This window comes from Bison bison, unplaced genomic scaffold, assembly GCF_000754665.1.
Source record: "Bison bison bison isolate TAMUID 2011002044 unplaced genomic scaffold, Bison_UMD1.0 scf7180017864486, whole genome shotgun sequence".
Taxonomy (NCBI): domain Eukaryota; kingdom Metazoa; phylum Chordata; class Mammalia; order Artiodactyla; family Bovidae; genus Bison; species Bison bison.
In genome coordinates this window covers 978206-1000281 of record NW_011495046.1, presented here as the reverse complement: position 1 = coordinate 1000281, position 22076 = coordinate 978206, and the positions used below count along the sequence as shown (strand labels likewise).

Below are 22076 nucleotides of genomic sequence, written 5' to 3'. Positions count from 1 at the left end.
TGTACTCCTTTTCCTATTTGAAACCAGTCTGTTGTTCCTTGTCCAGTTCTAACTGTTGCTTCCTGACCTACATACAGGTTTCTCAAGAGGAAGGTCAGGTGGTCTGGTATTCCCATCTCTTGAAGAATTTTCTACTGTTTATTGTGATCCACACAGTCAAAGGCTTTGGCATAGTCAATAAAGCAGAAATAGATGTTTTTCTAGAACTCTCTTGCTTTTTTGATGATCCAACAGATGTTGGCCATTTGATCTCTGGTTCCTCTGCATTTTCTAAAACCAGCTTGAACATCTGGAAGTTCATGGTTCATGTATTGCTGAAGCCTGGCTTGGAGAATTTTAAGTATTACTTTACTAGCGTGTGAAATGAGTGCAATTGTGCAATAGTTTGAGCATTCTTTGGCATTGTCTTTCTTTGGGATTGGAATAAAAACTGACCTTTTCCAGTCCTGTGGCCACTGCTGAGTTTTCCAAATTTGCTGGCATATTGAATGCAATACTTTCACAGCATCATCTTTCAGGATTTGAAATAGCTCAACTGGAATTCCATCACCTCCACTAGATAATTTTAGGAAGAGCACAAGGTAAATATTTCTTATTACTGGTAGTCTTAACTTTGATCCCATGTTTAAGGTGGTATTAACCAGTTTTCTCCACTGCAAAGTTATGATTCTTGTTTTGTAATTAACAAGTCTCTCCTAAAGAGATACTTTAAGACTGTATAAATGTCCTGTTTCTCATAATATTCCTATTCACTGATTTTAGCATCCATAGATAGTTCTTGGCTGCTACAAATATTATTGTGGTATTTTCTAATGGTCAATTTCTGTTTTGTTTATCTTCCTGCATTTGTTAATTGGAATTCCAGATAAACAAAGAGACATTTTCCTCCTGCATTTATGTAGTGAGCTGTTTATTCATTCATTCATTTATAGTAATATGGATTACTGCACATTTATCTTGTTCTGTTTCTTGTAATCTAGTATTATCATCATTTATTTTATTGCTAAATATGTGCTCGATTTAGCCATTGGCAGCTCCTTTGAGTTGGAGCCTGTTTGCTTTCAACTTGTGCCCCATTGTTTTCTGTGTATGTCCTTATTTATTGCCTACTCAAGATTTTCCAGGGTCATGTTGTGCATTTCTGTGTCCCAGCTCTGACATCAGTCATTTTCCAGGGAGACTGAGTTCATTTTATTGGAGAATAGTATTGAGATGCCAAGGTCTGAGCTAAGTAGTCCTTTTAGAGATTTTATTGTTGAGATTTCAAGTTAGAAACATGTGGCCCTTGATGTGAATCATCTTCAGAGTAATACTTTCCAGAATTAAAATCTCAGAAATTTTATAGAAAACTAAATGAGTATGTGAATGCGACTCAGGGTGAGAAATTTGCAGTTGCAAACAAAACTCAAAAAAGTAGTAGAAATCCAATATGGGAACTGTTTAAATTCATTTGTAAAGGAAGAAAAATTCTCTGAACTTGTATCAGAGTATGGGAGATGGTAAGACCTAAAACAGATCACATTAGAATGTAATTATAGGTGGCTGTGTTAATGTAAGGGACTTTATTAGTTACTAAAAGCTTAGTGTTATCATCCTTTCAGTGAGAAAATAGAGAAAATGATATTATTGTGAATATGTAAGCACAAAAGTCTTTTAATATCTTCCTTTCTAATGCTAAAATGCTATTTGAACTGTTTTATATAAATAGAAGAAAAAAATACTTCTTAGTGTCAACACTATAATCATGTATCTCTGAATCAATGACCTCATTATGACTAACAATAGATATATTAGAAAGCTGGGAAATAATGGATACTAGCGCTTCCTTCCGGAGAAGGCAATGGCACCCCACTCCAGTACTCTTGCCTGGAAAATCCCATGGACGGAGGAGCCTGGTAGGCTGCAATCCATGGGGTCGCTAAGAGTCTGATACAACTGAGCCACTTCACTTTCACTTTTCACTTTCATGCATTGGAGAACGAAATGGCAACCTACTCCAGTGTTCTTGCCTGGAGAATCCCAGGGACGAGGCAGCCTGGTGGGCTGCCATTTATGGGGTCGCACAGAATTGGACACGACTGAAGTGACTTAGCAGCAGCACTTCCCTTGTGGCCCAACTGTTAAAGAATCTGTCCGCCATCCAGGAGACCTGGGTTCGATCCCTGGTTTGGGAAGATCCCCTGGAGAATGGAAAGGCTACGCACTCCAGTATTCTGGCCTGGAGAATTCCATGAACTGTATAGTCCATGGGGTCGCAAAGAGTCAGACACAACTGAGCAACTTTCATTATTCATTAGATATTATTTAGAAATTATGGTAAATCAGGGCAAGTGAAAATTTTATGTAACTATTATTATTTTTTGAGCTTTGCAAGTACTTTCCCTCTCTCTGGAAAAAAATATATGTATATGAAACATATACACTTGTATGAAACATATATATATACACATATAAGCTTTAAAGAAAGTCAGACATTTTACTCATTTAAAATCTATATTTGAAACAGTACAGAGTACCTAAACTCAAAGAAAACAAAATGGTTGTGGGGCTTAGAATTTTAGTGGAAATATTTCCTGAATTATTTCTGCTTAAGTTCAAATTCTGCTAATGTTCTCCTATAGGACACAATTCTCAAGATAAGTTGAGGTAACTTATCTTTTCTAGGAGTACTTTTGTTTTCAGTATTGTTAGGAATATCATGACCTTATGCTATCAGAAAACCTGCTGAAATCACTGCTAGCTTAGTGTGCCAACTGAGAATGCTCCAGAATGACATCACTGTGTCCACTGGCTAAGTGTTCTCTAATGGCATGTGACAGCTAAAATTCCAGGGCTTGGATTCGGCACAGTTCTCAACTTAATTGGCACCTTAGAGTCACCTGGATTCAACAAAATCACAGTTATGAAAAGATATTACACTTCACTGTTAATTACCACAAGATCTCTGAGGGAAATTTTGAAGCCTGAGCTAGGATACCTGCGCAGTTCTACCAAACTGACAATGAGACTTGTCAATCTCCAGCCATCAATCAAGATAATGTGTTTGCTTTATATTACTTTCCCATGACTAATATTAACATGTAAAATTCAAATAAAGATAGGAAAGGAAACTACACACAATATTAAAAATATGGAGTGGAAATGAATTATTTTGGAGCATATTCTGCTTAAGAATAACAGCCAACACATGAATCATTTTTTTAGAGAATTTCTTATCAAACTCATCAACTTCCTTATACAAGTCTCTTCATATTGTTAAATCTGGTGAATTCTAACCTTAAGAGTTTAATATGTAACAGTAGATATTATATAACTTGAATCATGTGATTTCCATTCCACATACCAGAATATAAAATTGAAACTGGTATCAGAAAAAAAAAAAAGTTTCTAATTTTATGATCTGCTTTAATCAACTTTGACCTTTGACAGATCACAAAATGGGGTACAATTACCAGAATTTATTAGTTCAGTGAGTCATTACATGTATTCCTCCTGTCCCTATCTGTCCCTTGAGAGGCGTTTTGTGGTCAGGTGTGGTGCAGAAAATTAGACCTCTTCTTCTGACTCAGGATTGAGTCAGAGTTCAGTTGTTCAGTCGTGTCCAACTCTTTGCAACCCCATAGTGCAGCATGCCAGGCTTCCCTGTCCTTCACCAACTCCTGGAGCATGCTAAGACTCATGTCCATCAAGTCCATGATGTCATCTAACCGACTCATCCTCTGTCATCCTCTTCTCCTCCTGCCTGCAATCTTTCCCAGCATCAAGGTCTTTTCTAATGAGTCAGCTTTTTGTATAAGGTGACCAAAGTATTGGAGCTTCAGCTTCAGCATCAGTCCTTCCAATGAGTATTCAGGACTGATTTCCTTAAGGATTGACTGGTTGGATCTCCTTGCAGTCCAAGGGAACCTCAAGAGTCTTTTCCAACACCACAGTTCAAAAGCATCAATTCTTCAGTGCTCAGCTTTCTTTAAAGTCCAACTCTCACATCTATACATGACTACTGGAAAAACCAAAACTTTGGCTAGACAGACCTTTGTCAGCAAAGTAATGTCTTTGCTTTGTAATATGCTATCTAGGCTGGTCATAGCTTTCCTTCCAAGGAGCAAGTGTCTTTTAATTTCATGGCTGCAGTAACCATCTGCAGTGATTTTGGAGCCCAAAAAATAAAGTCTGTCACTGTTTCCATTGTTTCCCCATCTATTTGCCATGAAATGATGGGACCGCATGCCATGATCTTAGGTTTTTGAATGTTCAGTGAAAAATCCAGCTTTTTCACTCTCCTTTTTCACTTTCATCAAGAGGCTGTTTAGATCTTCATCACTTTCTGCCATAAAGGTGGCATTATCAGCATATCTGAGGTTATTGATATTTCTCCCAGCAAACTTGATTCCAGATTGTGCTTCATCCAGCCCATCATTTCTCATGATGTACTCTGCATAAAAGTTAAATAAGCAGGGTGACAATATACAGCCTTGACATATGCCTTTCCCAATTTTGAACTAGTCCATGTTCCATGTCCAGTTCTGACTGTTGTTTCTTGACCTGCATACAGATTTCTCAGGAGGCAGGTCAGGTGGTCTGGTATCCCCATCTCTTGAAGAATTTTCCACAGTTTGTTGTGATCCACACAGACAAAGACTTTGGCATAGTCAATAAAGCAGAAGTAGATTTTTCTGGAACTCTTTTGCTTTTTCAATGATCCAACATGTGTTGGCAATTTGATCTCTGGTTCCTCTGGCTTTTCTAAATCCAGCTTGAATATCTGGAAGTTCTCAGTTCATGTACTGTTGAAGCCTGGCTTGGAGAATTTTGAGCATGAATTTGCTAGCATGTGAGATGAGTGCAATTGTATGGTAGTTAGAAGAGTTTTTGGCATTGGCCCTTTTGGGATTGGAATGAAAATTGACCTTTTCCAGTCCTGTGGTCACTGTTGAGTTTTCCAAATTTCCTGGCATATTGAGTGCAGCACTTTCACAGCATCATCTTTTAGGATTTGAAATAGCATAGCTGGAATTCCATCACCTCCACTAGCTTTGTTCATAGTGATGCTTCCTAAGGCCCATTTGACTTCACATTCCAGGATGTCTGGCTCTAGGTGTGATCACACCATCATGGTTATCTGGGTCATGAAGATCGTTTTTGTACATTTCTTCTGTGTATTCTTGCCACCTCTTCTTAATATCTTCTGCTTCTGTTAGGTCCATATGGTTTCTGTCCTTAAATGTGCCTATCTTTACATGAAATCTTCCCTTGTGAAAGTTACTCAGTTATGTCCAACTCGTTGTGATCCCATGAACTGTATAGTCCATGGGATTCTCTAGGCAAGTATACTGGAGTGGGTAGCCTTTCCTTCTCCAGGGGATTTCCCAACCCAGGAATCAAACCCAGGTCTCTGGGATTGCAGACAGATTCTTTACCAGCTGAGCCACAAGGGAAGCACAAGAATATTGGAGTGGGTAACCTATCCCTTCTCCAGCAGATCTTCCCAACTCAGGAATAGAACTGGGGTCTCCTGAATTGCAGGTGGATTCTTTACCAACAGAGATATCAGGGAAGCCCTGTATCTTCCCTTTACGTCTCTAATTTTCTTGAAGAGATCTCTAGTCTTTTCCATTCTATTGTTTTCCTCTATTTCTTTGCCTTGATCACTGAGGAAGGCATTCTTATCTCTCCTTGCTATTCTTTGGAACTCAGCATTCAGATGGGTATATTTTTCATTTTGTCTTGCCTTTAGCTTCTCTTCTTTTCTCAGCTATTTGTAAGACCTCCTCAGACAACCATTTTGGCTTTTTTCATTTCCTTTTCTTGGAGATGGTCTTTATCATGCCTCCTGTATGATGTCATGAGCTTCTGTCAATAGTTCATCAGGCCCTCTGTCATCAGATCTTGAGTCCAAAAACAAGTATAAAATCTTAGAAATCATTTAGTTGAGTGTTGTAGTCTATGTGCCTGTGGAAGGAGTAAAGTCAACTTTTTGAAATGTGTCTCTTAATAAACAATCAAAATTATGCATTTTAATTACAGTCATAAAATATGCATGACAATTATAAATATGAGAAATTATAACAGTGTATGAGATAGCTGGTTGTTAATATTTTTCTTCTTTTGGTCAGAATTTAAATCTACTTAGAGATACCATTGGAAACTCTCTTTGTAATTATATGTGACTTTCATTAAAACAAAAATAAACTGGGAAATGACCACTTAATAGATTGAATTTTTTCATAAATAGCAATTTAAAACATCAATGTTTTGGGGAAATGATAATAATTTTAAAATGCCCTGAGGGTATTCACATATGCCCAAAAATAGACATTTTAAACCAACCACGATGTGATGGGAACCAAAAATTTACTACAAATACCAGCAAGTAAACCTAACTGCATCACAAGTGAATAACATATCCCACCCTGAAAAAAGTGGAGAAGTCAAGAACTAATATAAGAAACTGTGGGAAATACTGTAAGATAAAGACAAAATAGGGGCTTCCCTGGTGCCTCAGATGGTAAAGAATCTGTCTGCAATGCAGGAGACTGGGATTCGATTCCTGGGTAGAGAAAGTCCCCTGGAGAAGGGAATGGTTACCCAGTGCAGTACTCTTGCCTGGAGAATCCCATGGACAGAGTAGCCTGGTCGGCTACAGTCCATGGGGTTGCAAAGATTTGGACACAACTGAACAACTGACACATACAAAGACAAAATAAACTCTGGTTAGGAAAATTGTTTTTTGTAGGGGTATGACTTAGCAATTCTGAAACTATTTTATGTGTGTACTGAAACTGACAAATATGAAAAATAGTGTTGATAAAATGAGAGCCAGGTCTCACATTTCTCATTTTCAAAGAAAGAACTTACAAATAAGGAAAGAAGGAAGGCTAGAATGAACTATGCAGTGCTGGATTTGGTTTGAGCTATCTGTATAAACTGGTTTTTGATAGATTAATAAATAGAACAATAGACATGGAGTGTGTTTGTTCACCCATGCAGGGGTTAGTACACAAACACATTTTCTTATTCTGTCTGTTAGTATGGCCTAGAAGCCATGATATTCTGATCACAATTAGGTCACCTAGGACCCAGAAGAATCTGAAACTTCTTCTGGTTCCAGAAAGTAAAGAGTTTTGCAAAGAGAGAAGACAACAACAAAAACAATACAGAGTCACCCTAGGGAACCCTAGGCAGAACTAGAATAACTTTTTCAAAAGAATAAAATAATAATAGTATTGGAATATAACTCCTGGGCTAAAATACATTTTCATGGATCCTTACTGACTTAAATAAATAATCAGATTAACTAATAAATTATGGAAACATGACAAGCCTTTCCTATAGTAGAATTCTAATGAAAACATAGAAGAAACAAGGGAAATAAAGGACTATTGTTAGGCACTACCTTCAGTCATAATTTGTTACAGACAAAAATCCATTGATGAATAGAGAAATTTTGGGAAAAGGTTTGAGGAGAAAAAAATTTGCATAACCTCAAGTGTGTCTCCCAAGGTATTTATCAACTGTGAAGGGAAGAATGATAACTTTAGCAGACACCATCTTAACCAAGTGATCCAAGTAAACATCACTAGGAATAAGACATAGAGAAGTCACGAGTCCCTTGATGTGAAGTACCAAGAAAGGTACAACATTATGCATGTGTTATTTTTGACAATAATGTACAACTTCAGTCTAACCATGAGAAAACATCAGATGATCCCCATATTAAGGGCATTCTCTAACATTGTTGATGAATATTCTTCAAAAGTATCATAAGCATAAAAGACAAGAAAAGCTAAGGAACTGCCATAGATTGTATAACAAATAAAAATGACAACTAAATATAATGTGAAATCTTGTACAGGATGCTACAAAAGAAAAATGACATTAATGGAAAGTTTGTGAAATTCAAATAAGCTCTGTAGTTTAGTTAATAATATTGCATCAACATTAATTTCTTATTCTTCATTATTTTACTGTAGTTGTATAAAATAACATTAGAAGAAGCTGCATGAGAAATACAGGAAAACTCTTGTACTATTCCTGAAGTTATGTAAATCTAAAGTTAGTTTTTAATGTATTCAAATAAAATTTTAAAAGGGGCTTTGTAGGGACCCACGTGTACAACCTCCTCATTTTACACATTAGAAGCTCCAAAATACTAAAGGATTTATCCACAATACAAAGTTTGAGGGAAAGTTAAGATGAGGTCTAAGGGTATTGTCAAATTTTCTGAGAACTTCTTTCCTCTGGTTCAATGTATGAAAATTGAATTTTAATTCTTAGCAATTGGTAACTGCTGGTCAGCTTGTCTAAATTACAGCTTCCCAGTTTCAGTTCTCTTGCTGTTTATGCAATATGAAGATGAATGCCAAAATTGTTTTCACTATCTCTTGTCATACTGACATCCGACCTACAGTACATTGAGTAAATATACCAGTGACAAAAATGCTTTATCTCAGGTAGGCTTGTCTGTCTAGATTGAGGAATAAATAAAGCTACCAGACTTTATCAAGTTAAGAGAAAAACTCAGAATTTATAAATAAGATATTTTTAGCAATAATTATCAACATTAAATGACTCTTCAACTTTTGAAATGTGAATATCAAGCCACTTTAATTTAGAAATGTTAGATTCATAAAATAGTAACTTTCACATGCTAGGAGTAGATCTCTTACAAAAAGAAATATGTTTATATTTGCACTTTTCTTTGATTTTGAGACTTCAGCTAAGCCTAATGCACTTTCATTTATCTTTAGAAAAGAGGCAGGAACTATTTATCTGATAAAGCTTTATTAATTCCATATTCATTAACTGTCCAATTTAGCACTCACTCAATGAATCAGCATTATCTTTGGGCCTGATATTGGTTTTCTAAAATTTTTTATTGAGAAGTTTTATTCTTTGTCAGTAAGTAAGTATTACTCATTCAGTTGTGTCTTAACTCTTTGCGACTCCATGGGCTACAAGCCGCTAGGCTCCTTTGTCCATAGTATTCTGTGTGGAAGAACAGTGGAATGGGTGCCCATTCCCTTCTCCAGGGGATTATATTTGCCTTCAAAGTAGCAATTAACAACAACAACAAAAATACATCAAAAATGTTAAAGGTAGTAGCAATAAAAAGTGATCAGTGTCTTCCCTAGTGGCTCAATGGTGAAAAATCCACCTGCATGGATGAGGGTCCAATCCCTGATCCAGGAAGATATCACATACTGTGGAGCAATCAAGCCCAGATGCCACAACTGTTGAGCCTGTGCTCTAGAGCCTGGGAGCTGCAACTACTGAGCCCATGTGCTATAACTACCGAACCCTACACATCTAGATCCCTTGCTCTGCAACAAGAGAAGCCACAGGGAGAAGCCTGCACACGGCAACTAGAGAAAAGCCCGCTCAGCAACACAGCCAAACATAATTAATTAATAATTTGAAAAAAAAGTTATCAGGTTCCACTTGGATATGTATTATTTATAGATACAAATTGCTGATGCATCTGTTGCCAGGCTGAAAATCTCAGAAGATTGATTAGCACCAGAACTAGTCTTGAGAATTACATACATGGTATGAACTGAGGTAGTCTGGTCAGAGCTATCTGTTCCCACATGGTTCCACTGCTGAGCTACCCAGTAGCTGAGACTCGAGCATGAGAGCTTTACAGATAATACATATAAATGTTAAGAAAAAGAAAAGCGTGACCTGGCAGCCTTGGATTCTGGGTTGTAGAGTTTTCACCAATAATGATTTTTGTTACTTTAAACAAATCTTTATTTTATATTGTAGTATTTAGTTGATTATTTTTTGTTACTTCGGACATGAAACTTTACATCTCGTATTCTCCATTTCCCTTCTGAAAAGGCTTCTTTGAGTTTTACCACTCTACTTATAGTACTCCAGATGATGATGCTAAAATTCACAGTCTTTGTTCCTGGAACTTGCATTACTCTGTGTGGGATTACCTTCCATCTTCCCTGCCAAGGATAAAACTCATATTGGAACTGATTTAAAATATTTGTGTAGCCAAATTTGGAACTGATTTAAAATATTTGTGTAGCTTTTTAAATGCTGTGAACAAGGAATGAGATTTTGCGACAAAACTCTTACCAGAAAACATACCTTTTTTTCAGAGATAATACATCCTCCACTTTATGTTCTTTACAGTTTATAAAACATTTAATACATATCACTGAAGGTTCTTATAGCCCCAGTAGATATTAAGATGATTTTATGGAAGCTGAATTTGAAGACTAGTGAATGGATCCCTAAAATCGTCCATTAGTGAGAGGTGCAGCTCATCCAGCTACTGTGCTTCCCATTATACCACATTGTCTTAGGACACACTAGTTAGTGTTAGTTATTTCAAAAATAGGAACTTCTGAAATCACATATTAGCTCTTAGATTTTTTAAAAAATAACTGTTTAATAGTAAGGGAAACGAATATGACTTGATATTTTATTTTGATTGAACATGAGCAAATGGTGCTTCCTTTGGGTATTTCTCTTATCTCCTCACTGAATTCATATGGAATTAGCAGTGGTAGTTTGGGAAATTCTTTTATAAAAATACGTTTCTTGACTTTGAGGTGTAGAAAGAGAATGGCTATGAATGAATATACTTGACAGTGAGCAGTGCATTTTGTGAGACTTGAAATTCATCAAACTTAAGGTGCCTTACTTCTGAGCCTGTTCATGAAAGGACCTGAGAAGGCTGAAAGAGTTTTATATATGATCAAAATTGAATCTGAAGAAAAGCTGTCTAAAATTCTCATTGCCACATTTCTAAAGTTAGAAAAAAGTTTAAAATGGGATTGTATAGAGAGTCTCATCCTGAAATCCTAGAAAATGACAATTCTTAGGAGGTTTAGGGAGGGGGTATGGGAGAAAAATGGGTGTAGGGAACAAAGAAAATCAAAGTAAAACTTCATAGAGATCAGAAAACATTATTTTAGGTAAGAGAATAAATAAATCCTTACTCTAGGACTCAGCTTAATAAAGCTGATTAGTCAAATTTAAAACCTTTGGTTTTGGAATCACAACCACAAGGATATGGGATAAATCCTAGCTCACGGTTCTGAGCAGCTTCTTAATCATTTTCAGCATCAGTTTCATCTATACAGTGGGAATATGAGTTTATTAGAAATGAGGTTTTGAAAATTAGGGGGAAAGAATATAAAGGTACTAAAACATTGCTCTGGCAAATCTTTTATTTTTAAGTGCAAAAAAAAAATCACCAGAGTTCTTACTAATAAAACTAGATTATCTATATTGAATATAGATTTTTTGGGTTGAAGAAAGGAGTAGGGGGATTTATTTTCACCATATATCATTTAGCTAAGTTTGAAATGTATACCATGAATATGTATTGCCTCATGAAAAGAATGATTTTTAAAATTATGCTAACATTATAGACTAAATCTCATGTTGAGATCTTGGGAATCTATAAAGTAATCAATGGAAATCAGTATTTCTATGATCTCCTTATAGAAGTACTGTAAAGGAATAAATGGCCTCCTAGCTGCACCTTTTGTTTCTCACTTACGTCCCAGCTGAAAGCCTCCCATCAATTTAGTACAAACATGTACCTGAAGTTCAGTTCAGTTCAGTCACTCAGTCGTGTCCGACTCTTTGCCACCCCATGAACCGCAGCACGCCAGGCCTCCCTGTCCATCACCAACTACCAGAGTTCACCCAGATTCAGGTCCATTGAGTCAGTGATGCCATCCAGCCATCTCATCCTCTGTCATCCCCTTCTCCTCCTGCCCCCAATCCCTCCCAGCATCAGAGTCTTTTCCAATGAGTCAACTCTTCATATGAGGTGGCCAAAGTACTGGAGTTTCAGCTTTAGCATCATTCCTTCCAAAGAAATCCCAGGGCTGATCTCCTTCAGAATGGACTGGTTGGATCTCCTTGCAGTCCAAGGGACTCTCAAGAGTCTTCTCCAACACCACAGTTCAAAAGCATCAATTCTTTGGGGCTCAGCCTTCTTCACAGTCCAACTCTCGCATCCATACATGACCACAGGAAAAACCATAGCCTTGACTAGACAGACCTTTGTGGGCAAAGTAATATCTCTGCTTTTGAATATGCTATCTAGGTTGGTCATAACTTTCCTTCCAAGGAGAGAGCGTCTTTTAATTTCATGGCTGCAGTCACCATCTGTAGTGATTTTGGAGCCCAGAAAAATAAAGTCTGACACTGTTTCCACTGTTTCCCCATCTATTTCACATGAAGTGATGGGACCAGATGCCATGATCTTCGTTTTCTGAATGTTGAGCTTTAAGCCAACTTTTTCACTCTCCTCTTTCACTTTCATCAAGAGGCTTTGTAGTTCCTCTTCACTTTCTGCCATAAGGGTGGTGTCATCTGCATCTCTGAGGTTATTGATATTTCTCCCGGCAATCTTGATTCCAGCTTGTGCTTCTTCCAGCCCAGCATTTCTCATGATGTACTCTGCATATAAGTTAAATAAGCAGAGTGACAATATACAGCCTTGACATACTCCTTTCCCTATTTGGAACCAGTCTGTTGTTCCATGAAAGCATTTTGTAAAATTCTTATATATATATATTTTAAATTATCCTTAATCGTTTTGAAAGCCATATACTTTTGATATTCCATTTTATAGACAGGTATACATGCTGGACTTCATAGATATTAATTCATTCAAAATCACATGGTAAGTAAAAGCGATGGGATTCAAACTTTGAAAACTTTCAAAATTTTATTATGCTTTAAAAATAGAGCATATTTTTTTAGAACAGAATGTATGGAGATTTCCCATATTCTGTGTCCCCATGCATGCATAGCTTCCCCATTATCAACACCCCTCACCACCATGGTAAATCTGTTACAACTGATGTACTCACAGTGATATATCATAATTACCTGAAGTTCCCAGGTGGCAGATGAAAAACCCGCCTGCCAATGCAGGAAACATAAGAGACCAGGGTTCGATCCCTGGGTCAGGAAGATCCCCTGGAGGAGGGCATGGCAACTCATTCCAGTATTCTTGCCTGGAGAATCCCATGGACAGAGAAGCCTGGTGGGCTACAGTCCGTAGGGTCCCAAAGAGTTGGACATGACTGAAGTGACAGCATGCATGCATGTACCTGAAGTTTAAAGCTTACATTAAAATTCATTCTTGGTGTTGTGCATTCTATGAGCTTTGGCAAATGTATTTAAATAATGAAATATATACATCATTATGGTATCATACAGGGCATCTGCACTGCCCTAAAGCCCTGCTTTACCTATTCACATATCCTTTCCCCTTAATTTCTGGCAACCACTGAAAATATCTATAATTTTGTCTTTTTTCTGAATATCATCTAATTAGAATCATACAGTATGTAAAATTTTTGGATTAGCTTCTTTCACTTAGTATTATGCATTTAAGTTTCCTCCATGTCTTTTAACTTGATAGCTATTTCTTTTTAGTGATAAATAATATTTCATTGTCTGGATGCACCACCGTTTATTTATCTATTCTCCTACTGATGGGCATCATGGTCACTTCCAAATTTTGGCATTTGTGAATAAAGCTGCAGTAAATATCCATATGCAGGTTTTTGTGTGGGTATACAGTTTCAGTTCTTTCAGGTAAATACCAAGGAGTGAATTTGCTGGAATTCTATGGTAAGAGTATGTTTAGTTTCATTAAATGCCACCAAACTGTCTTCCAAAATGCCTATCATTTTTCATTTCCACCAGAAATGAATGAGAACTCGATGCTCCATACTTCACCAGCATCTGGTGTTGTCAGTTCTGGATTTCACCCATTTTTCTAGGTGTGTAGTGGTATTTCATTGCTGTTTTCGTTTGCATTTCTCTAATGATATATAATGTGAAGCATCTTTTCATGTGTTTGTTTGCTATTTGTAACTTTTAAATCTTTTTGACAACAAATCTGTGTATTAAAAACAAACAAAAGAAGTGTGCCACCGGATGTGAGGAATTAGTTCCCAAAATTGGAAGTGAGTGTCCAGGGGGCTAAGAAGCTGTGTAGAGGGCAGGCTGAAAATAGATGCTGGAGAACTTGGATCTCAGCAAATGGGCAGTTGTCCAATTACTGAACTTTCAGCAGGTGGACCTTTTGAAAGTCATGATATTCTTTGGAAATGTTTTTCTTATGTGAAAAATGAACTTTTGCCCAGTCATCCTCCTGAATTATTAAGAGACACCTAATCTTACATTTTAATTTTGCATCTTATATCTGCTCAGAAATGATAAGGGGAAGTAGGTAGGGAATATAACACAAGATGGACCAGGTGTTAATAACTGCCAATGATGGGTAATGGTGAAGGATTTTATTATATTCTTCTATTTCTACATATGGTTAAATTTTTCTACAATAAATTATTTAAAATAAATATGCAAAGCAACATGATATTAAGATATATAAAGTTTTTGAGATAAGACACAGCTTGTTCCTTTAGGAGAAGGAAATGGTAACCCCCTCCAGTATTCTTGCCTGGAGAATCCCAGGGACAGAGGAGCCTGGTGGGCTGCCATCTATGGGGTCGCACAGAGTCGGACATGACTGAAGCGACTTAGCAGCAGCAGCAGCAGTGTTCCTTTAATTGGTGGATCATTTGCTAAGTGTTTTGAATCATTTAAAATCATACAAAACTGTAATATTTGAAGCTTCATGCTTTTAGTGTATATTATATTGACAGAGGTATTTTCTGATTCCCGGGTGGCTCAGTGTTAAAGAATCCCGCTGTACTCTGAACCCAACAGTATTCCCCGAATTCATATATTGAAGCTCTAATTCCCAGGATGACTATATTTGGAGATAGGGCCTTTAAGAAGGTCATTAAGATTAAATGTGGCCATAAATGCCCTAATCCAATGACTGATGTCATTACAACAAGAGGAAGAGATCCCAGAGATATACACAAAGGCCTTGTGAGGACACAAAGAGAAGGCCTGTATCTGTGAGTGAAGGACAGAGGCCTTAGGAGAAACTAACCCTGCCAGCATCATGATTCCAGACTTCCAACCTTCACAATGTGGGAAAATAAATGTCTATTATTTAGGTCATTCAGTTGGTGTTTGTTTGTTTGTTTTTCTTTTTTAATGGCAGCCCCAGCTGACTAGTATACCAAAATAAAATGTTCAATGGAAATAAAATGAATTTATCCACATTAAGAAACATTTAGGGTCTATTTGCTCTACTAAAATTACAAATGAAGTTCAAAGCAATGCAGCCTTGAAATCTTCCAGCTTCAAATCTTTCACTGATTATGTTAAGGGGTAATGAAAAGGCTATTAAGGTATTTTTAATGATCCATCATAAAATGATGTAATGAAAGAACCCCTCTTGATGGTGGAATATAAATTTGGCTTACTATAATAAAGTTGTGTTATTAATTAAAGTAGAGGCACTACATCTTATTTACAGTTGCCTTTTTACTATAATTTAACCTATACAACGTTAGAAGTACTGATACAAGAGAAATTCTACTCCTCTGAAAACACCTCTGCCAACACAACATGCACTAAAGGCATAAAACCTCAAATATTATGTTCTTGTCTGATTTTAAATGTTTCAAAACACTTAGCAAATGACCCAACACCCAACAATTAAAGGAACACAGTTGTATCTTCTTGTCTCAAAAACTTTACTTATATATTTTATATCATGTCACTTTGAACATTTATTTTAAATTATTTATTATAGAAACCTTTAACCATATATAGAAATAGGAGAATATAATAAAATCCTTTAGCATTATCTATCATCAACAGTTATCGACACCTGGCCCATCTCGTGTTCTGTACCCTACTTACTTCCCCTTATCATTCCTGTACAAGCGTAAAAGGTATTACTTCATCTGTACACATTTCAGTGTTTCTCTGAAAGTCAATAACCTTCTTTTTAAAGATACCCATGATGTCATTATTATTTGAAAAACTTAATAAATCCTTAATATCAGAAAAGATCCATTGTTTAAATTTTTCCAACTTTCTCACAAATGTCACAATTATTTTTATATTTAAAAAATCAGGAACAAGGTCAGTTATAAACATTGCATTTAGTTAATATGTCTCTTTAAAAGATTTTGTAGTAGAACAAGTGGTTTTTTGCCCACTGCACAATGGAAAGACCAAATGCTGAGGCAATAGTCTCTTCCAGAATGTAAAGGCTTCATTGCAGTGTGGCCAAATAAAGAGACAGGAAGCAAAGTTAAGATATGTTTCCTGGATAGGCAGTTGAGTGGGGTATTTTATCTGGGAAGCAGGGAGCAAGAGGGGTAGGGGGCCCAGGAATGAATGATGGTAAGCAAATTTTTAGTTTCAAGAGTTCACTATACAAATGTGCTGCTGCTGCTAAGTCGCTTCAGTCATGTCTGACTCTGTGCAACCCCATAGACGACTGCCCACGAGGCTACCCCGTCCCTGGGATTCCCCAGGCAAGAACACTAGAGTGGGTTGCCATTTCCTTCTCCAATGCATGAGAGTGAAAAGTGAAAGTGAAAGTGAAGTCGCTCAGTCCTGTCCGACTCTTAGCGACCCCATGGACTATAGCCCACCAGGCCCTCCGTCCATGGGATTTTCCAGGCAAGAGTACTGGAGTAGGGTGCCATTGCCTTAAGTGTGACTGTTCTTCATACCTTGTCATGTGTTACATTTGCAAAATGGGCAGGATTCATTATGAAACTTGTGGTAGGTTTTCATCTTTGTGGTGTAAAGCTCACTATGTCATTCTAGTCCCTCAATGTGCCTGCATCTGCATGATGCTTAGTGAGGGGCTATGAGTGAGTCATTCCTTTATCTGTGGTTTCTCTGGTACTCAGCAAAACAAGCTTGGTGTTCTCAACCTATCATTCTGTTTCTGCCTTAGTGCCTTGTAACTTAGAGCTCATAGTGTCTGTTTCTCTCCATCTTTCTCTTTTTTAAAAATTACTTGCAACATAGTTGTTGAATCAGAAATAAGGTTCTTTGTCCAGCAGTAGTTCAGCTGTAGTTCAGCTTTTGCTGATTGCTTCTCTCCTGTGTCTTTTAACATATTCTTTGCTCTTTGTTAAAGAAGTTATTGAGAGGTCATGACCAGCAATTGACCTGTGAACTGGGTCAGGGTAGTCAGAGGCTCCTCTCCCTCTTCTCTGTCCTTTGAATGAATATATGTTCCACCCACTGATAACACAGCCGGAACCATTTTCAAGGATGCAAACTGGAGAGAGTAATTTACTGTTGAGACCATCTAGACGTAAACATGACTGAACCCAGTTAAAGCTTCTATATAAACTTTTAAGATTCTGATGTTCAGGTGTGAAGATCTGCTTGTCTTGCAGCTGCCCAAGTCAAGCCTGGCAATTAAGTCCCCTTGCTTATTAAACCTGCCACCTACCAATCAGGAATGGTCAGCCTCTTTCTTGGATCTCTTCTTGCCCTCCATATATAGGGGCCAGTTTCAGATCTCACCCAGTAAATTCACAAATTTGTAAACCAAAAGTCTTGTGTATGTTTCTATAGATTAGAAATGGAGGCTTGATGTGATTCAGATTTATTAATTTCTCTTTTTTGTAATACTGTTTCATAGATAGTATTGTGTTTATCTAAAATGAGGCACATAAAGTCTGTCTTGTTTTCTGATGTTAAGAGTAACTGTTGATCAATATCTAGATTAATTAATTCATTAGTGTATATAAAATGATATAATTCTGTCATATTATTTTCTAATCTGAAATTCTCCCTTAAAAATAAACTTCTCATATGTTGCTTCATTATCCAAAAAACACAGTGATGGTAGAAAACGGTAGGATACATATTCAAGTTTTTACATTTATTTCACAGCATAATGAGTCCATTTACCAGCATCTTCAAATAATGAGCAATGAGCATTTTTTTATCATCACAATAAACTGTTACATTTATTCCATTTTATGTATTTAAATTATCTTATTTTTGATGCTTGCATTTTTGAATCTTCAACCAGTATGAAACTCTTCAATAACTACAGAGTCCTTTGGCATGACCCTAGTAGAGGTCTTGAGATTTATTTATTTATTTTTTGGTACCTAAGGTAAAATGTTTCCATGCAAACATTATATAATCCCTGCTGTTTTTGAGAAACTTTGGCTCATTTTATAGGAAAATGATATACTAAGACCAAAGTCTGGGCACTAGAAATATCCTTTGCTATCAGGTTGTCAGTAGGATCTTTCCAATGGACATGAATTGGAAAAATACTTTAAAAATTTATGTTTAGTGATTGTGTTTCATTTTAACAGCATGTTATTATTAATAAAATAAGTAGGCTTCAGCAATACGTGAACCATGAACTTCCAGATGTTCAAGCTGGTTTTAGAAAAGGCAGAAGAAACAGAGATCAAATTGCCAATATGTGATGGATCATGGAAAAAGCAAGATAGTTCCAGAAAAACATATATTTCTGCTTTATTGACTATGTCAAAGGCTTTGACTGTGTCGATCACAATAAACTGGAAAATTCTGAAAGAGAGGGGAATACCAGACCACCTGACCTGACTCTTGAGAAACCTGTATGCAGGTCAGGAAGCAAAGTTAGAACTGGACAAGGAACAACAGACTGGTTCCAAACAGGAAAAGGAGTTTGTCAAGACTGTATATCGTCACCCTGCTTATTTAACTTCTATGCAGACTACATCATGAGAAACGCTGGGCTGGAAGAAACACAAGCTGGAATCAAGATTGCCGGGAGAAATATCAACAACTTCAGATATGCAGATGACACCACCCTTATGGCAAAAAGTGAAGAGGAACTAAAAAACCTCTTGATGAAAGTGAAAGAGGAGAGTGAAAAAGTTGGCTTAAAACTCAACATTCAGAAAATGAAGATCATGGCATCTAGTCCCATTACTTCACGGCAAATAGATAGGAAAACAGTGGAAATAGTGTCAGACTTTATTTTTCTGGGCTCAAAAATCACTGCACATGGTGACCGCAGCCATGAAATTAAAAAGACGCTTACTCCTTGGAAGGAAAGTTATGGCCAACCTAGATAGCATATTGAAAAGCAGAGACATTACTTTGCCAAAAAGGTATTCTAGTCAAGGCTCTGGTTTTTCCAGTGGTCATATATGGATGTGAGAGTTGGACTGTGAAGAAAGCTGAGTGCCGAAGAATTGATGCTTTTAAACTGTGGTGTTGGAGAAGACTCTTGAGAGTCCCTTGGACTGCAAGGAGATCCAGCCAACCATTCCTCTCTAAAGGAGATCAGTCCTGGGTGTTCTTTGGAAGGAATGATGCTAAAGCTGAAACTCCAGTACTTTGGTCACCTCATGCAAAGAGTTGACTCATTGGAAAAGACCCTGATGCTGGGAGGGATTGGGGGCAGGAACAGAAGGGGATGACAGCAGATGAGGTGGCTGGATGGCATCCCTGACTCGATGGGCCTGAGTTTGAGTGAACTCCGGTAGTTGGTGATGGACAGGTAGGCCTGGCGTGCTGTGATTCATGGGGTCGCAAAGAGTCGGACACGACTGAGCTACTGAACTGAACTGAACTGAGAGATATGTATGTATACATATTTGTGCATATATATATATATATAAACACACATATCTATTTATTTATCTGCTTCAGCCTAATTCCTGGACACCTTAGGTAAACAATTAGAAATACTCTTTCCCTCTTTCTGTTTTGTATTCTTTTTCTCCCTTTGTCTTCCCCTCCTCTTCTGTTTTCTCTTACAGATCAGGAAAGTTAGAAAACTTATTACGCCAGTATAGTTGAGAAATAATGACCAAGGTTATACAGTTACATTTGGAATGTATCTGGAAAGTAGAACCAGCAGCATCTGATGATGAATGGACTGTAAGTGTAGAATGAGGGAATGGGAGAAAACAAAAATAACTGTGGTTTTTGACATAAACACATGGTGAATTGAGATGCCATTTACTGAAATAGGAAGGACTGGAGGAGAAATACATTTGAAGGGGGAGAGGGACTTAGAATTATATGGACTTGCCAAGTTTGATATGTCCATTAGACCTCCAAGACTGAATATCAAATACAATTGGATAAAGCCCCCAACTAGAAAATAAACTCTAAGAAGATAGCTATTTTTGTATATTTTGTTCAGTACTATGGCTCAGATGGTAAAGAATCTGCCTGCAATGCAGGAGACCTAATCTCGATCCCTGTGTTGGGAAGGTCCCCTGAAGAAGGGTATGGCTACCCCCTCCATTATCCTTGCCTGGAGAATTCCATGTACAGATGAGCCTGGTGGGTTTTAGTCCATGGGGTCACAAAGAGTTGGACATGACTGAGCAACTTTCACTTTTTCACTGTATCTTCAAAGCTTGAAAGAGGTGCATAATGGATGTCCAGTAGATATTCACTGAGTGAATAAGTAGACAAAAATAAATGTGAAAAATATATCTCAGAACTTAAAAAATATGTCTCTTCTTATTCCAAATGGGCACCTCTCCAATTCATGTAATTTTAATATTCTATTTAATCTTTATACAGCTTCAGTTAAGAACAATACTGATAGAATAGCCGTTTAATTCCTAATGGAAGAGATAATAAGCAACAGGCAGATGGACCTTATGGGTCAAATCAACTATTTATATTTCAAGCCTTTATTATCTTTATACTTGGCAGTTTGTCACTTTATATATATATATATATATATATATATATATATATATTTGTCACATATATATATATTTGTCACTTATATATATATATTGGCTTCCCAAAGTCAAATATGAAAGACAAAGGGAAACAAATGAAGGCTTTGTAAGGGGTTAATGGGTTCTCACTTTGATTTTGACAGTAGTTAATTATCAGCCCCTGGGTGTTTCATAGTATGTGACTAGGACATAGTAGCAGAAAGTGGCTTTTTACCTACTCAGATTATTTTTGGCCTTGCTCTACTGGTATAAGATGGTTTTCTGTGTATTTTATCCTGTTTTAAGGATTTCATGAAACTTATACTTGATTTGCAAATAATTTCTGACATGACAACAAAGATGATACATTTATTGTCCTTTTACTCTTGTTTTCTTTGGGAATTCCTTGGCAGTCTTCTGGTTGGGACACGGAACTATAACTGCAGAGTCCAGGTACTATCCCTGGTCGGAGAACTAAGATCCCTCAAGCTGCACTGCACAGCCGAATTAAAAACAAAACAAAACAAACAGACAAAAAAAAAATCCTTTGGTTTTCTTTCTGGCCTCAGAATTTTAGACAGAAGTGCCTTATTGTTTCTACAACTTGCCAAAGCAAATGTTGGAAAAAATTAGATTGGCATTTATTCTAGTACACTCATTGCATTATCATTTAAAGCTAGATTAGCCATTGCAGTCTTGGCAGTGAAAAACAAGCCATTAATTTTAAATTGTAAGATGAGTGATCAGTTACAATTAACTGCAGTCAAGAAGCAACAGTTAGAATTGGACATGGAACAATAGCCTGGTTCCAAATTGGGAAAGGAGTATGTCAATTTTGTATATTGTCACCCTGCTTATTTAACTTCTATGCAGACTACATCATGCTAAATGCTGGGCTGGATAAATCACAAGCTGGAATCAAGATTTCTGGGAGAAATATCAATGATCTCAGATTCGCAGATGACACCACCCTTATGGGAGAAAGCGAAGAAGAACTAAAGACTCTTGATGAAAGTGAAAGAGGAGACTGAAAAAGTTGGCTTAAAACTCAACATTCAGAAAACCTAAATCATGGCATCTGGTCCCATCACTTCATGGCAAATAGATGGGGAAACAATGGAAACAGTGACGGAGTTTGTTTTTTGGGGCTCCAAAGTCACTGCAGATGGTGACTGCAGCCATGAAATTAAAAGACGCTTACTCCTTGGAAGAAAAGTTATGACCAACCTAGACAGCATATTAAAAAGCAAAGACATTACTTTGCCAACAGAGGTCCGACTAGTAAAAGCTATGGTTTTTCCAGTAGTCTTGTATGGATGTGAGAGTTGGACTATAAAGAAAGCTGAGCACCAAAGAATTGATGCTTTTGAACTGTGGTGTTGGAGAAGACTCTTGAGAGTTCCTTGGACTGCAAGGAGATCAAGCCAGTCTATCCTAAAGGAAATCAGTCCTGAATAATCATTGGAAGGACTGATGCTGAAGCTGAAATTC

General features: G+C 37.1%; 1 pseudogene; it reads left to right on the top strand.

Annotated features, from left to right (window-relative positions):
• The window catches only part of LOC105005129, a 105126-nt pseudogene extending 89789 nt beyond the window's left edge, over positions 1 to 15337 (top strand).
• The last annotated feature ends 6739 nt before the right edge of the window (positions 15338 to 22076 follow it).